Source organism: Equus caballus, chromosome 12 (assembly GCF_041296265.1).
Source record: "Equus caballus isolate H_3958 breed thoroughbred chromosome 12, TB-T2T, whole genome shotgun sequence".
NCBI classification, from domain to species: Eukaryota; Metazoa; Chordata; class Mammalia; order Perissodactyla; family Equidae; genus Equus; species Equus caballus.
In genome coordinates, this window is record NC_091695.1 from 30,690,233 (window position 1) to 30,707,817 (window position 17,585).

Sequence of the window (17,585 nt, forward strand, 5' to 3'; positions counted from 1 at the left end):
AGGTATTTTTTATTTCTCCTTTGATTTTTTTCATTGACCCAATCGTTTTTCAGTAGCATTTTGTTTAATCTGCACATATTTATGGGTTTTCTGATTTTCTTTCTGTAGTCGATTTCCAGTTTCATACTTTTGTGGTCAGAAAAGATTCACAGTATTTTTCAGTTTTCTCAAATTTATTGAGACTTTTTTGTGGCCTAATTTGTGTTGAATCCTGGAGAATGTTCAATGTGCATTTGAAAAGAATGTGTATTCTGTGGTTTTTGGATGGAATGTTCTAGATATATCTGCTAAGTCCATCTGGTCTAATGTGTCCTTTAAGGCCAGTGTTTCCTTATTGATCTTCTGTTTGAATGATCTATCCATTGCTGTAAGTGGTGTGTCTAAGTTCCCTACTATTGTGTTATTGTCTATTTCTCCTTTTATGTCTGTTAATACTTGCTTTATATATTTAGGTGCTCCTGTGTTGGGTGCATAGATATTTACAAGTGTTATATCTTGTTGTATTGTTCCCTTTATCATTATGTAGTGCCCATCATTGTCTCTTGTTACAGTTTTTGTTTAAAGTCAATTTTCTCTGATATAGGTATTACTACCTGCTCTTTCTTTTCTTTGCTGTTTCCATGGAGTATATTTTTCCATCCTTTCATTTCCAGTTTGTGAGTGTCTTTGTGTCTGAAGTGTGTCTCTTGTATGCAGCATACATATGGGTTTTGGTTTTTATCCAATAGAACACCCCATGCCTTTTGATTGGAGCATTTGCTCCATTGAGATTTAAAGTAGCAATTGATTAATATGAATTTATTGCCATTTTGTTACTTTTTTCTGTGTTTTAGTAGTTCTTCTCTTTTCCCTACTTCTCTTTATCTCTTCCCTTGTGATTTGATGACTTTCTTTAGTAATATGTTTGATTTCTTTCCTCTTACATATTTGTTTGCTTATTATAGGTTTCTGGCTTGTGATTACCATGAGGTTCTTAAATAATATTCTACGTATATAGCAATCTACATTGAGTTGATAGTCTCTTTAGCTTGACCTCTTTCTAAAAGCTCTACTCTTTTACTCCTCTCCTCCCACATTTTATGTTTTTGAAATCATATCTAATCTCTCATTTTGTGTGTGTCTATCCATTATCCTCTTTTCCTTGAAGTAGGTAATTTAATACTCTTGTCGTTTAACCTTCATATTATCTTCATAGGTGGGCGATCTGTTACCTTTACTATGTTTTTGACTTTATCAGTGATTTCATTGCCTGATTTTTTTTTCTGATAATTTTCTTATCCCTACTTGTGGTTTTCTCTTTCCTACTTAAATAAGTCCCTTCAGCATTTCTTGTAGAACTGGTTTCTTGGTGATAAACACCTTTAATTTTTGCTTGTCTGGGAAGCTGTTTATAAATCCTTCCATCCTGAATGATTACTTTGCTGGATAGCATATTCTTGGCTGTAGGTGTTTTCCTTTCAGCACTTTAAATACGTCATGCCACATTCCTTTATCCTGTAGGGTTTCAGCTGAGAAGTCCACTGATAGCCTTATGGGCTTTCCTTTGTATGTCACTTGTTGTCTTTCTCTTGCTGCTTTCAGGATTCTGTCTTTATCTTTAATTTTGGACATTTTAATTATAATGTGTCTTGGTGTGGGCCTCTTTGGGCTTTTCTTGTTTGGTGCTCTCTGTGCTTCTTTTACTTTGATGTCTGTTTCTTTCCTTAGATTAGGAAAGTTTTCAGCTATTATTTCTTCAAATAGAATCTCTGCCCCTTTGTTTCTCTCTTCTCCTTCTGGGACACATATCATATGAATGTTAGTGCACATGATTGTCCCAGAGTTCCCATAGACTGTTCTCATTCTTTTAAATTCTTTTTTCTTTTATCTATTCAGTTTTGGTGATCCCCTCTAGTCTTTCATCCAACTTGCTGATCCATTCTTCTATATCATCTACTCTGTTATTGAGTCCCTCTAGTGAAATTTTCATTTCCAGTATTGTAATCTTCATTTCTGGTTGGTTCTTTTTTATATTTTCCAATTCTTTGTTGATGTTCTCACTGTGTTCATCCAGTATTCTCCCAATATCCATGAACATCCTTATGAGTTTTTGTTTGAACTACCTTATTCTGTTTCATTTAGCTCTTTTTCTGGGGTTTTATTCTGTTCCTTTGCTATTCCTTTGAGGAGTCATTATGCCTCTTTCTGCGCTTATATCTATGTATTATGTAAGTTGGCTATGTCTCATGATCTTGGAGAAGTGGCCTTATGTAAGAGATGCCTTTTGTGGCCCAGCAGTGTGCTTCCCTCTCGTCACCAGTCCCAATGGTCTAGGAACGACCCCTGTGTGCTACTTGTGTCCTTATGCTGTGGCAAGGTTACTCTTACTGCAGGTACCCAGGAAGTCTAGTCTTTCCCTCCCTGGCTGGCTGTTTATAAATTGGGTTTGGGGAGCCCCAGGACCTTTGGCTACAAGGTCTAATAGCACACTCCTGTTGCGATTTCCCTGTCAATTCGGTAGGCACTGAGTGTAGCTGGTTGCTAGGCTCAGGAACTCACAGTTGCTGTAGGCCTCAGGCTTGCAAAGCTGTTGTCAGCTGTCTTAGGTTTGCAGCTGAGTGGGGCTGGCCCTAGGCACAGGGAGCACCCAACTGTTTCAGGCTTTGGTAGGTGGGGCTGATAGTCTTTGTGAAGCATAGATCTTCTGCCACTGATAAGCCCCACCCCCCCACAGGTCCACACCCACTGCCAACACAGTCCTCGTCTGTGCACACTTCCCAGCTCCCTGGAGCCTACCCAGTCACCCCACTGCAGAGGCCCCCACCCCTCCACCAATGCACCTCACAGTTCACCTGGTCCTCACACAGATGCAGACACACTTGCCTACCTATGGAGGATCAAGGCACCCAATCAATGCAGGTGGACAAGTAGCCTGAGAGCTGGCTGTTGGGTGGGGCCGGTCCCTAAGGCAGGCTGCCTGCACTGGCTGAACCAGATTAAATCTGTGCTCTAGTGAGTGTGGCATATCCCTGGGCTAACAGGCCAGTGGATAGCATCAACAGCATCTGGCAGCATCTGTGTCAGAACATCTGTACCAGAGCACAAGAATGGCCACCACCAATGTCTCAGTCTCTGGAGAGGTCTCACCTCTCACTGAGATGCACCCAGAACCTACCAAGTGAGTCTCTTTTCACCAAAGGACTGTGCAGCCTTCTTTCTGGTGATTTTGGTTTGCTCTCTGAGATGAGTGAATTTGTGCATGAGCCCTTTAAGAGCTGGGTTCTTTTGGCCTTCATCCGATAGCTTTTCTGGGGGTATTCCCTGTTACAGTTAATAGCCAGAAAAGCCAGATAGTAGGATACTCATCTCAGTTGTGCTGAGTCTGAAGTATGCGTATAGCAGTAATGGGCCCCTTGCTCAAGATCCCACTGCTCCAGGGAGGGATGCATACCTTAGAGTGTCTTCCGTCCAGCCTGCTGTGAAGGTCTGTAGCTTGTGAAGGTGGCTTTTTTTCTCTCCAGGAGGAATTTCTGCCTCTTCGGCCTCAGTCAGGACTCTCCCTTGTGGGGGTTCTTTTTATTCAGTTTTCAGTTTTCTCTTCAGGGTATTTTTTCGAAAAATAATTGTAACCTGGCTGTGTTCATGGCAGGAGGTGAGTTCAGAGTCTGCCTATGCTGCCATCTTGACAAGATCTCCCTCAAATTTATCTCTTAAAAGGTATTTTTTAAAATTTTGCTATCATTGATACACAACAGACTCATGTGTTTGAAGTGTACACTTTGATAAGTTTTGATGTAATCATATACCCATGACATCATCACTATGTTTAAGATAGTTAATGTTGCTATCACCCCAAAAGTGTCCTTGTGACCCTTTGTAATATGCCCCCTCTGCCCCTCTTTCTTCAGGTAACCACTCACCTGCATCTGTCACTATAGATTAGTTTTTATTTTCTAGAATTTCTATAAATGGAATCCTAAAATATGCACTCTCTTCTTGTCTGGCTTCTTTCACTCACAAAATTAATCCATGATTTTGTGTATATCAATATTTTGTTCCTTTCTTTTGTGTGGATAAGCCACATTTTGTTTATCCATTCACTTTTTCATGAATATTTTGGTTTTTTCTAGTTTCTGGTTGTTACACATAAGTCTGTTATGAACGTTCATATATTGGTCTTCGTGTGGGCATATGTTTTCATTTCTCTTGCATAAGTATGTAAGAGTGGAATGGCTGTAACTCTTAAAATTCAATAAGACAAAAGTACTACAGTTATCTATTTCCATGATGAGGGTACCAGATACACATGCAAAAAGAAAAGAGATTAGGATGTGAAAAACATAAAATATGGGAAGAGAGGAAGAAAAGAGTAGCATTTTCAGCAAGAGGTCAAACTAAAGGGTTCATCAACTTAATATAGATTGCTATATACATAGGTTACTGTATGTGAACCTCATCATAATCACAAACCAGAAACCTATAATAAATACACAAAAAAGAGAGAAAGGAACTGAAACATAATGCTCAAGAAAGACATTGAACCACAGGGGAAGATTCAAGAGAAGAAGAAAGGAACAGAGAAAAACAACTAAAACATTCAGAACGAAAGTTAGAAAATGGCAATAAGTACATTCTTATCAATAGATACATTAAATATTCATAAGCTAAATGTTCTAATAAAAAGGCATAAGGTGGCCAACTGAACAAGAAAAAGAAGATCTATATATATGCTACACACAAGAGACACACTTCAGACCTAAAGACACTCACAAGCTGAAAGTGAAAGGATGGAAAAAGAATCTCCATGCAATGACAATGAAAAGAAGGCTGTGGTAGAAATATTTGTATCAGAAAAAATGGACTGTAAAACAAAACTGTTAACAAGAGGCAAAGAAGGGCACTGCATAATCACAAAAGGAACAATCCAATAAGATGATATAACACTTCTAATTATCTATTCACCCAACATCGAAACACCTAAATATATAAAGCCATTATTAACAGACATAAAAGGAGAAATAGGCAATAACATAATAATAGCAAGGGACTGTAACACTCCACTTAACACTCCACCAATGGGTATATCATCCAAACAGAAGATCAATAAGGAAACATTAGCCTTAAATGACATGTTAGACCAGATGGACTTAGTAGATATATATAGAACATTCCAAACAAAAGCTGCAGAATACACATTCTTCTCAAATGCACATGAAACATTCTCCTGGGTAGATCACATATTAAGCCACAAAACAAGTCTCAATAAATTTAAGAAGACCGAAATAACACAAAGCATCTTCTCTGGCCACAATTGTATGAAACTAGAAATCAACTACAGAATGCAAATCGGAAGAGCCACAAATATGTGGAGATTAAACAAAAGGTTACTGAACAATGATTAGGTCAATGAAGAAATCAAAGGAGAGATCAAAAAATACCTGGAGAGAAATGAAAATGAAAATAGGACATGCCAAAATTCATGGGATACAGCAAAAGTGGTTCTAACAGGGAAGTTTACAACAATACAGGCCTACCTCAACAAACAAGAAGAATCTCAAATAAACAATCTAACAGTATACTTAAAGGAACTGCAAAAAGAAGAATGAACCAAGCCCCAAATCAGCAGAAGAAAGGAAAGAATAAAAATCAGAGCAGAAACAAATCAAATAGAGACAACAAAAACAATAGAAAAAACTGATGTAACCAAGAGCTGTTTCTTTGAAAAGATAAATAAAATGGACAAAACTTTAGAAAGACTCAACAAGATAAAAAAGACAGAAGGCTCAAATAAAAAAAAATCAGAAGCGAAAGAGGAGAAATTGCAATGGACACCTCAGAAATACAAAAGATTATAAGAGAATACTATGAAAAGCTATATGCCAATAAATTGGATAATCTAGAAGAAATGGACAAATTCTCAGAATCATACAACCTTCCAAAATGTAATCAAGAAAAAATAGAAATTTGAATAGGCTAATCACCAGTAAGGAGATCAAAACAGTAATCAAAAACCTCCCCAAAAACAAAAGTCCAAGACTATATGGCTTCCCTAGTGAATTTGACCAAACACTCAATGAAGATTTAATACCTAGTCTTCTCAAACTCTTCCAAAAAAGTCAAGAGGAATGAAAGCTTCCTAACTCATTCTGGAAGCCAATATTATCCTGATAACAAAACAAGACAAGGACAACACGGAAAAGCAAAATTACAGGCCAGTGTCACTGATGAATATTGATGCAAAAATATTCAATAAAATGCCAGCAAATTGAATACAATTCATCAAAAAGACCAAGTGGGATTTATTCCAGGGATGCAGGGATGGTTCAACCTCCACAAATCAATCAATGTGATACACCATATAGACAAAAGGAAGAATAAAAACCATATGACTATCTCAATAGATACAGAGAAAGGATTTGACAAGATACAGTATCTATTTATGATAAAAATTCTAAATAAAATGGGTATAGAAGGAAAGTATCTCAACATCATAAAGGCCATATATGAAAATCTCTCAGCTAATATAATTCTCAATGCAGAAAAACTGAAAACTATTCCTCTAAGAACAGGAACCAGAGAAGGATGCCCACTTTTGCCACTTTCATTTAACATAGCAGTGGAAGTTCTAGCCAGTGCAATCAGGCAAGAAACAGAAATAAAATGGATGCAAATTGGAAAGAAAGAAGTGAAACTGTCACTATTTTCACATGACATTATTTTATATATAGAAAACCCTAAATAATTGCACAAAAAACTTTAGAAACAATAAATGAATACACTAAAGTTGCAGAATACAAAATCAACATACAAAAATCAGTTGGGTTTCTATACATTAACAACCAAGTAGCATAAAGAGAAATTAAGAATGCAATCCCATTTACAAGTGCAACAAAAAGAATAAAATACCTAGGAATAAACTTAACCAAAGAGGTGAAAGACTTGTAGACTGAAAACTATAAAATATTGTTGAAAGAAATAGGACACAAAGAAATGGAAAGATATTCCATGCTCTTGGATTGGAAGAATTAATGTAGTTAAAATGTCTATACTTCCTAAAGCAGTATACAGATCAATGCAATTCCTATCAAAGTTCCAAAGACATTTTAAACAGAAAAAGAACAAAGAATCCTGAAATTTATATGGAACAAAAAAGACTCCAAACAGCCAGAGGAATCCTGAGAAAAAGGAAAAAACCTGGAAGTATCACACTCTCTGTTTTCAAAATATGCTACAAAGCTATAGTAACCAAAACAGCACGGTACTGGCACAAAAACAGACACACACATCAATGCAACAGAATCGAGAACTCAGAAATAAACCCACACGTCTACGGGCTGGCCCCTATGAGCAGCTAATTTTTCACAAGGGGACCAAAAACATACAATGGAGAAAGGAAAGTCTCTTCAATAAGTGGTGTTTGGAAAACTGGACAGCCACATGCAAAAGAATGAAAATAGCCCACTATCTTACACCATACACAAAAATTAACTCTAAATGGATTAAAGATTTGAATGTAAGATCTGGAACCATTAAACTTCTAGAATAAAAGATAGGCAATACACTCTTTGACATTGGTCTTAGCAGCATATTTTCAAGTACCGTGTCTTACCAGGCAAGGGAAACAATAAACAGATGGGACTACATCAAACTAAAAAGCTTCTGCACAGCAGAAGAAATCATCAACAAGATGAAAAGACAACCTAATAATTGGGAGAATATGTTTGCAAACCATATATCTGATAAGGGGTTAATATCCAAAATATATAAAGAACTCATGCATCTCAACAACAAAAAAATCCAACAACCCAATTAAAAAATGGGCAAAAAATCTGAACAGACATTTCTGCAAATAAGTTATACAGATAGCCAACAGGCACATGAAAAGATATTCAACATCACTAATTATCAGGGAAATACAAATCAAAACTACAACAAGATATCACCTCATACCTGTCAGAATGGCTATATTTAACAAGACGGGAAATAGCAAGTGTTGGAGAGGATTTGGAGAAAAGGAAACTCTCAAACATTGCTGGTGAGAGTGCAAACTGGTGCAGCCACTATGGAAAAAAGTATGTAGATTCCTCAAAAAATCATGATCTCGTAATTACAGCTTTTCTTTTATAAAACTTGGAGTCATTTGAACAGCAATGGACCTAGAGATCATCTAGTCCAATAACATCAACTTCCAGGTGACTACCCAAAGCCAGTGAAGCTAAGAGATTTGCCCAATATGACACACCTGGGGGCTAATATGGCACGATAGAAATAAATTAGATATGTGGACCCTTCCCTGTTTACAAACCACTTCTATTTTAGATACATACATGTCCTCAACCACCTGACCTGAATCAATTATCACAGCAATCCTATGAGGTCAACATGGCATGATTCCATGTGCATAAGTGAGGAAATTGAAGCAATAAGAATCCAATAAAACTAATTTATGGCACAGCCATGTATCATTGTAGTTAATACCATGGGCATTGGTATTAGCCAGTATGGGTAGAATTCCAGGTTTCCAAATGGTGTTTGTGTGAACTTGAGCAAATTAAACTCTTTAAATCTCTTTGTTATCACCTTTAAAGTGGTGTCGACAGTAGTAGTTGTTTCACAGATAGATTTTCATACAGTGAATAGAATTATATAATGATTACAAAGCTCTTATAAGAGTGTGAAGTACAGAGAATGCCTTCTATTAACAGTAGATTTAATTTATGTGTTCTGAATTGGAGTTCTTTCCAACATATTATGCTGCATTACTAATCCTTTATTAAAAATATCTACTTAAGATGATTCCTGAAAACTTTTTTTTCTTGTTTTTTGTATTTTTTTTTAAGATGGAAACATCTACCCTGCCATTACTAGGGATACAGCAATGCTTTAGGAAGGTCCCAATCACGGTTTGATCTACTTCAGGCAATTTTAATTTTAGAGAGAAAGGCATGGATGTGGCAATGAGTTAATTTGATTTAACACTTTCTATTTGGTTTGGAGTCATATGTTCCCCCTGATAAAAAAACTGTATAGAATCTGCATACCACTGGCAAGCAATGGTAGTCATGTCTCTGGTCAGTAATAACCCATCTGTGTTCCACAAATCATGCTTTGTGAAACTCAAGATGGATTGTTGCTATGCTGGGAAGAATATAGCAGACGTCAATATGCCTAAAGGTTCTACCTGTAAAATGGGGACAATTTCTCATCTGCTAACTTTTCATGGTAATTGAGCCAAATCACACCTATGCAATGTAACTATATGAAGTATAAAATGCTGTATAAACACTAATGTAATACGTAAGTAAATTAGTCCATAAACTCTTGCCTGAAAAATATCTCTTTTCAAATTTTCCTGAAATTCTCCTGGTTGTGCTCTGGCTTTCCATGGTACCCCCCGACATTAGCTGGCTCTGCTGCACCCTGGTAAAACTTAAGGCCTTGTAATCCCTGGGACTTTCAGATCTATGGGCTTCTGACGCTGCCTCCCAAGACACATCACACCAGCCTTAATTTCTGAGGTCTCTTGGAAGCTACCATGGAGCATATCCCAGGCCACCTATGCCCAGAAATTGATGACTTTGATTTCTTTCCAGCCTCTGAGAATCTCCCCAAATCTTAACCTCAAAAGTGTGCCTTCTTTCTACCATTATGTTTTCCCATCTCTTTTTCACAATTCACTACACAAGGAGACTCGAGGAGTAAGTTGGAGGAAATAACAATGTTATTTTTAAATATGCCACACCAGTCTTTCCCCTCCCCTTGCCTCTTGTCTCCTCCCCTCCCATCTCCTTTCCTCTACTTCCTTTCTCATTCTCATTATCTTTTTCTGTCTTTGTACTTTTGTTTCTATCTCTCTCTTTTTGTGTCTCTCCCTGTCACACACTCTTTCTCTTTCTCTCACTTTCTCTATTCATGAATAAGACGATAAAGTATACATTAGTAAATTATTTTCAATTTAACATATTTAATTTTGCACATCATTTTATTTTTATTCAAATATATATATGAATGCTTAATATTTGAAAATAAATAAAAGACATTTTAAAAATCCTAGAGAAAAGAAGCATCTATGTGTCTTTGTATGTTCTTGGCATTTCTCTACATATACTATGTATTAAAACCTGTATTCACAAAACAGAGAGTTTTATCTAAGTGAGTCTAATCATGGAAAAAGGCTTTGTAAACTGAATTCAGTGTTTATGATGTTGCCTCAAACAGATCACATGGTCATAGTAGCTAAACATAATGGCACCAGGAATCAAGAAAACCAGATTTTAATTTCTGCTTTTTACATAGATATTCTTGTGGCATACAAGAGGTCACTTAAATATTCTAAACCCTGTCTTCATTATAGGGGAAATAATACCTGCACAAATATTGTTCCTAGTGAAGTAAATTGTTTGTCCTCTTTACCATCCTCTTGACAGCCGCTTTGATCTCCTTGCTACTCAGACTATAGATAAGAGGATTTGACATGGGGATAAGGGTAGGATAGAATACTCACAGTACCTTGTCCTGCTTTTCAGAGTGTCTAGGGCTAGGATGCAGGTACACAGAGAAGCCTGTGTCATAGAAGACTGTTACACCTGCCAGGTGGGAGGCAAAGGTATTGAAGGCCTTGGCAATAGATTTTATGGAGGATATTTTCAGGATGGAAGCTGCAATGGGTGGAAACCATGGATTAAGAGGATAAAGAGAAAAGAACCAAGGGCAGTAAAACAACTAGCAGAATATCAGTCTTTTGGATGATGAAAGGATTGGAGTGAGGCAAGGAAATAATTTGAGCTATATCACAGAAGAAATGTGGAATTTTATTGAGTCCACAGTAGTAGATATGAAAGCTAGGGCCTGTTTGAACTAAGCTACTAGGGAAAGCACTGCCATAGGCCCCAGGAACCATCTTCTGACAAAGGCCAGAATCTATGATAGCTGAGTACTGTAGAGGCCTACTGATAGCAACATATCTGTCATAGCTCATCATGGTTAAGGAGAAGGACTCAGTGAGACATATCCAGCACCCAGTAAAATACTGGGTGGCACAAACAATGAAGGAAATCATTTTTTCACCCTTTAAGACGTCTCAAAGCATCCTTGGTTTGGTGGAAGAAGAATAGCAGATGTCTATAAATGACAGGAAACCGAGAATAAAGTATATAGATGTGCGCAGGTGGGAGTCCATCCTGATTAGGATGATGAGACCCAGGTTCCAGAGGAGGGTCACAAGGTAGATTCCCAAGAAGACTGGAAAGAGGGTAATCAATGTTTCTCATGTACAATCAGCAACCTTAACTGAAAAAATCCTCTATGATTAATATTGCCATTCTCTTTGGGAACAGAATGAGCAATAGGCATCATTAGTACATTATCCCCTAAAATATCTTAATTTCCTGTTTTCCCATTCCAGAGTTTACACATATATGAGAATTGGAAATAGACTACATTAGGAAAATAGTGCCATTTCTCAATATGGTGAAAAAGAATGATTCTTCTAAGGTTTGGCTCTGATATAAATTCAGTGCTTGAGGAAGTCCCCAAATCATGCTGGACCTCATATGCAAGATGAGATTGGTGAAGTAGGTACTCTTTGAAATCTCCTTGGGAAGTAATATTCCATTAATCTCTAATGAGGGAAGGTGGACAATTCTGTAACTCTCTTTCTACTTTCATAAACCCTGGATAAATATAGGAGCAATGTAATGGGATCATGGGAAGAGTTACACACCCAGAGCAGCTTGGAAATGGATATGACTTACCCAAGTTAACGACACTAGGAAGGCTCCTGAGAAGTTAGAAAAGACAGGGTTGTAATAACCATTATGCTCTCTTCGTTAAAAGTGCAGATTCTTTTTTTTTTTTTGAGGAAGATTAGCCCTGAGCTAACTACTGCCAATCCTCCTCTTTTTGCTGAAGAAAACTGGCCCTGAGCTAACACCCATGCCCATCTTCCTCTATACATGGGACGCCTACCACAGCATGGCTTTTGCCAAATGGTGCCATGTCCACACCCGGGATTGAGCTGGCGAACCCCGGGCCACCGAGAAGCAGAACGTGTGAACTTAACCACTGCACCACCAGGCTGGCCCCAGGTGCAGATTCTTATTTCCTCAAATCAGATATTCTTACGAGTTAAATTTTCTAGGACAATGATCCTTGATCTTATTCGTGTCAATGATACTTTAGAAATCTTTTGGAAACTCTGGACCTTCTACCAAGGAAACTGGAACCACTTACCGCCTTTCTATATGGTTTTATTGGATTCTCAATCACTGTCAATTCTATTCATAGTTCCTAGGCTAAAGAATTCTCCTATAAAGTGGAGTGACTTGAAGTCAAGTAAGGGTTAGGATGTTTAGGCAATGCACATGGAGATTAGAAAGCTGAGGCAAGATTTCTGGAAGTTCTTTCTCTTTTTATCACTGGAGCTAGTCTAGGGAAGGAAAACACTAAGTATTCAGGACAAATCATAAATAACCAAAATAATATTTTGCATCTGGCACTGTATGACATCTGTAAGATACTAAAGCTGTCACCTCTTCAGGTGGTCATTAGATCATCTCCCAACCCAAAAACATTTTGTTCAGATGAACTCAAATAAGAAAGTAAATCATGAAATGCTATGAAAGGTAGAAACTAGATGCCAAATGTAGTCTAGGAGTTGTCTATATGAATAAAAGTGAAGTCTTGGAGATTTCCCAGAGAAAGGCTGTGACATTACTGAAATAAACTGTGTCTATGAACTACAAATATTTGTCAGCATTAGCCCTCCAGAGTGTCTTCCTTTTCCTCAACCATTTCTAGCCTCCTAGGTCCAAAAGAAAGCATAAAAATGGAAAATCCCTTTAGAAGCATAAAGCTATAGCCAGAGAAGTAGGTAGAAGGGTGCAATTTCCAAAATCATATCTAGACTACTCAGCCAGGTAATACATGCTGAACAGCAAGGAGTATTGAAGGGTCATAGTTCCTGCTGTCTGCACTCAGGATTTCAGCAGAAAGTTTACTCATATGCCTCTAGGAGTACTAAAACCACACCTCTCCACACTCTGAAGCTGGATCCTTGGTACTTGTCTGAGGGCACAGTGAGAGTAAATCTGGTAAACTGAGTGCTCTGAGCAAAACAGACCAGGATCTGTGGGCAAGGGAGAAATCACAAACATGAGCTGTAGTGCCACATTCTGGAAAAAGGAAAAGACATTTTAGCTAGCAGATCTGGTTTCTGGTAAGAACCAGAGAAAATGCAATAGCTTATGAATACTGTCAGAAGAGACAGCAAGAAGAGTTGAGTATGTGTACCCACATAAAGGCAGAGACATTCCCAGCTATAACCCTACTAACAATAGTATACTCCATCTAAAGGGAACTAGTAAAGGTTTAAGGAGATGTCTGCCTCTTCAAATGCTGAAGCAGCAATACAAACCTGTAAGAAACATCAAATATTAAGAAAACATTCCTCACCTAAAAATAACAAGAATTCTCCAAGAACCAAGTTGAAAGGCAAAGAATTATGTGATCTAGCTGATAAAGAGTTTTAAACAGCCATTTCAAAAACACTTAATGAACTACAAGAAAAGTCAGAAAAAAAATTCAATGAGATCAGGGAAAAAAGAACACAACGAGATATTTACCAAAGAGATAGAAATTATAGAAAAGAACCAAATAGAAATTCCAGAGCTAAAGAATTCAATGAATGAAATGAACAATGCAATAGAGAGCATCCTCAGTAGAGTAGAGCCAATGGAAGACAGATGAGTGAGCTAGAGGACAGGAAGTTTGAAATAACCCAGTGAGAGCCAACCAAAGAAAAAAGAATGAAAAAGAACAAAGATAACCTACATTATCTATGGGATAATTGAAGCTCAGAAGGAAAATAGATGGAGAAGGGGGAACAAAATGTATTTGTTTTGAGGAAGATTAGCCCTGAGCTAACTGCTGTCAATCCTCCTCTTTTTGCTGAGGAAGCCTGGCCCTGAGCTAACATCCACACCCATCTTCCTCTACTTTATATGTGGGACGCCTACCACAGCGTGGCTTGCCAAGTGGTGCCATGTCCGCACCCGGGATCCAAACTGGCCAACCCCGGGCTGCCGAAGTGGAATGTGGGCACTTAACTGCTGCGCTACTGGTCCAGCCCTGCAAAATGTATTTAATGAAATAATCCTGAGAACTTCCAAAACCTGAGGAGATATTTAAACATCCAACTTCATAAAGCTAACAGATCATCCTATTATATCATGCCAAACCACCTTCTCCATACACTTTATATTAAAAATGTCAAAAACAAAGAAAATGAGAATACTAGAAATAATCAAGGTCAAAAGATTATATCCTACAAATGAATCCCCTTTAAGCTTTCAGCAATTTTCTCAGCAGACATTCTACAAGCCAGGAGAGAGTGAATGACATGTTCATTGTTGAAGGATAAAATGGCCAGCCAAGAATACTCTCTCTCACAAAGTTGTACTTCAAATATGAAAGAGAAATAAAGACTTTCCTAGAAACACAAAAGCTGAGGTTGTTCATCACCACAAGACCTGCCTGGCAGGAAATACTAAAAGGAGTTATTTAAGCTGAAAGAAAAAGACACTAATCAGGGACATGAAAACATACGAAAGTATAGAAAAGAGTGATAAAGGTAAATATACAGTTACATATAACAACCCCTAATTCTGTAATAGCATGGTGTGTTAATCACTTCACTATAGTATAAAAGTGAAAAGTGAAGAGTATTAAAAATAATTATAGCTACTATAATTTGTTCAAGAATATACAATATAAAGGTAAAAAATTACATAAAAATATAAAAGATGAGAGTAAAACAGTACAGTTTTTTTTATGAGGAAGATTCACCCTGAACTAACATCTGTTGCCAATCTTCCTCTTTTGTTGTTTGAGGAAGATTAGCCCTAAGGTAATATCTATGCCAATATTCCTACATTTCTGCCCGACATTCAGGGCACTGAGGCAGAGCATGATGAACTTAACCACTACACCAGGGTGCTGGCCCCAAAAGGGGACAGCTTTTGTAGACAATTGAAGTTAAGCTGGTATCAGCATAAAATGGACTGTTTTCTCTATGAGATGTTTATGCAAACCTCATGGTAACCACAAAGCAAAAATTGAGAGTAGATTCAAAAAGTGGAAGAAAGAGGAAACAGAGCATACCACCTCAAAAAATCACCATTGTACAAATGTAGGCAGAAACAGATGAAAAAAAGAAAGAAGGGAATTAAAAGACAACCAGAAAGCAGTGAATAAGATGGCATTAGAAAGTTCTCGTGAATGAGTAATCACTGTAAATGTAAATGGATTGAATTCAGCAACAAAAGGCAGAGGACTGGGGATGCATAGAAAAACAAGACCCAACTATATGCCACCTACAAGAGAATCACTATAGCTTTAGGGCACACATAAGTTCAAATTAAAGGAATGGAAAAGATATTCCATGCAAGTAGAAACAAGAACAAAGCAGACATTTTATATCAGACAAAATAGACATTAAGCAAAATATGGAAATAGGAGACAAAGAAGTTCATTATATAATGATAATGGGGTCAATTCATAAGAAGATATAATAAGTGTAAATATAAGAACACCAAAAATCAGAGCACATAAATATGTTAAGCAAATACTCACAGATCTGAAGGGAGAAATAGGTAACAATACGATAACCGTAAGGACTTTAATAGTCCACTTTCAGCAATGGATACATCATCCAGACAGAAAATTAACAAGGAAATGTTGGACTTGAAACATACATTAGACCAAATGGACCTAACAGACATTTATGGAACACTGCCTTCAATGCAGTAGAATACACATTCTCCTCAAGAGTAAACAAAAATTTCCAGGATAGATTATACAACAGGACACAGAAGATTCTTACAAAATTTAAGATCAAAATAATACAAAGTACCTGTTTTGACAAAATAGGTGAAACTAGAAATCCACAAGAGGAAAGCTGGAAAACCTAAAAATATGTGGAAAGTAAACAACACACTCCTGAACAACAAATGAGTCAAATCAGAAATCAAAGGAGAAAAGAACAAATTAAGCTCAAAATGAGTAGAAGGAAGGAAATAACAAAGAGCAGAGCAGAAATAAATGAAATGGAGAGCAGAAAAACAATAGAAAAAAATCGACAAAGAGCTGGGTTTTTTGAAAAGATAAACAAAACTGACAAACCTTCAGCTAGACTAAGAATAAAAGTTAGAAGACTCAACTAAATGAAACCAGAAATGAAAGAGGAGACATCACAAGTGATAGTACAGAAATATATAAGATCATAAGAGACTACTATGAGGGATCATATGCCAACAAATTGAATAATCTAGGAGAAATGAATGATTTACTCCAAATAGACGTCCTATTAAGACTGAATCAGGGGCAGATGTCATCAAGATGGCGGCATAGGCAGACTCTGAACTCATCTCCTCCCATGAACAGAACCAGGTTACAATCATTTTTGGAAAAATTACCCTGGATAGAAAACTGAAAACTGGATAAAAAGAACCCTCACAACAAGGGACAGTCCTGACTAAGGCAGAAGGGGCAGAAATTCCTGCTGGAGAGGAAAAAAGCCGCCTTCAGAAGCAGCAGAGTTTCTCATCCAGCCAGGCAGAAGCCACCCTAAGGTAGGCAGCCCTCCCTGGAAGAGTGATGTCTGGAGCGGGGGCCTGATACTGCTATAAGCATCCTTCAGACTCAGCACAACGGAGATGAGGGTCTTACTATCTGGCTTTGCCGGATATTAACTGCCGCAGGGAATACCCCCAGAAAAGCTATTGGATGAAAGCTGAAAAGACCCAGGTCTTAAAGGGCCCATGCACAAACTCACTCTTCTCAGCAACCTAAAATCACCAGAGAGAAGGGTGACAGACCTTTGGTGAAAAGAGACTCACCTGGTGGGCTCTGGAGGCATCTCAGTGACGGGAGAAATCTCTCCAGATACTGAGACATTAGTGGTGGCCATTGTTGTCACCTATAAGTATCAGAGATACTTAAGAGTTAAATTATCTAAGGCCATGATCCATGATATTCTTTAGGTCAGTGATACTTTTGAAATCTCTTGTAAACTTTGGGACCTCTTCCCAGCAAAATGCAACCGCTTTCCACCTTCACGAATGGCTTATTGGATTCTTAATCACCCGCAATTCTATTCATGGTTCCTAGATTCAAGATTTATCCTACAAAATAGAGTGACTTGAACTCATGTAAGTGTTAAGACGCTTAGGCAATGGACATGGGGATTATGAAACTGAGGCTGCATTTCTGGAAGTTCTCTCTCTTTTTCTCATTGGGGCCAGTCCAAGGAAGACAATCACTAAGTCTTCAAGACAAAGGGTAAATAACCAAAGCAATATTTTTGCATCAGGCATTGTGTCTCCTCTTCTAGATGCAATAGCTGTCATCTCTTCAAATGGTTGTTACAACATCTCCCAACACAAACACTTTTTCATTCAGATGAACTCAAACTAAAAAAGATATCCTTGGAAGCCATGAAAGTAGAAAATAAGTGTGAAAATTAACCTGGGAATTGCGTATGGGTAAAACTAAAAGTCTTAGAAATTTCCCTGGAGAAAGGCTGTGACATTAATGGAATAATCCCTGTC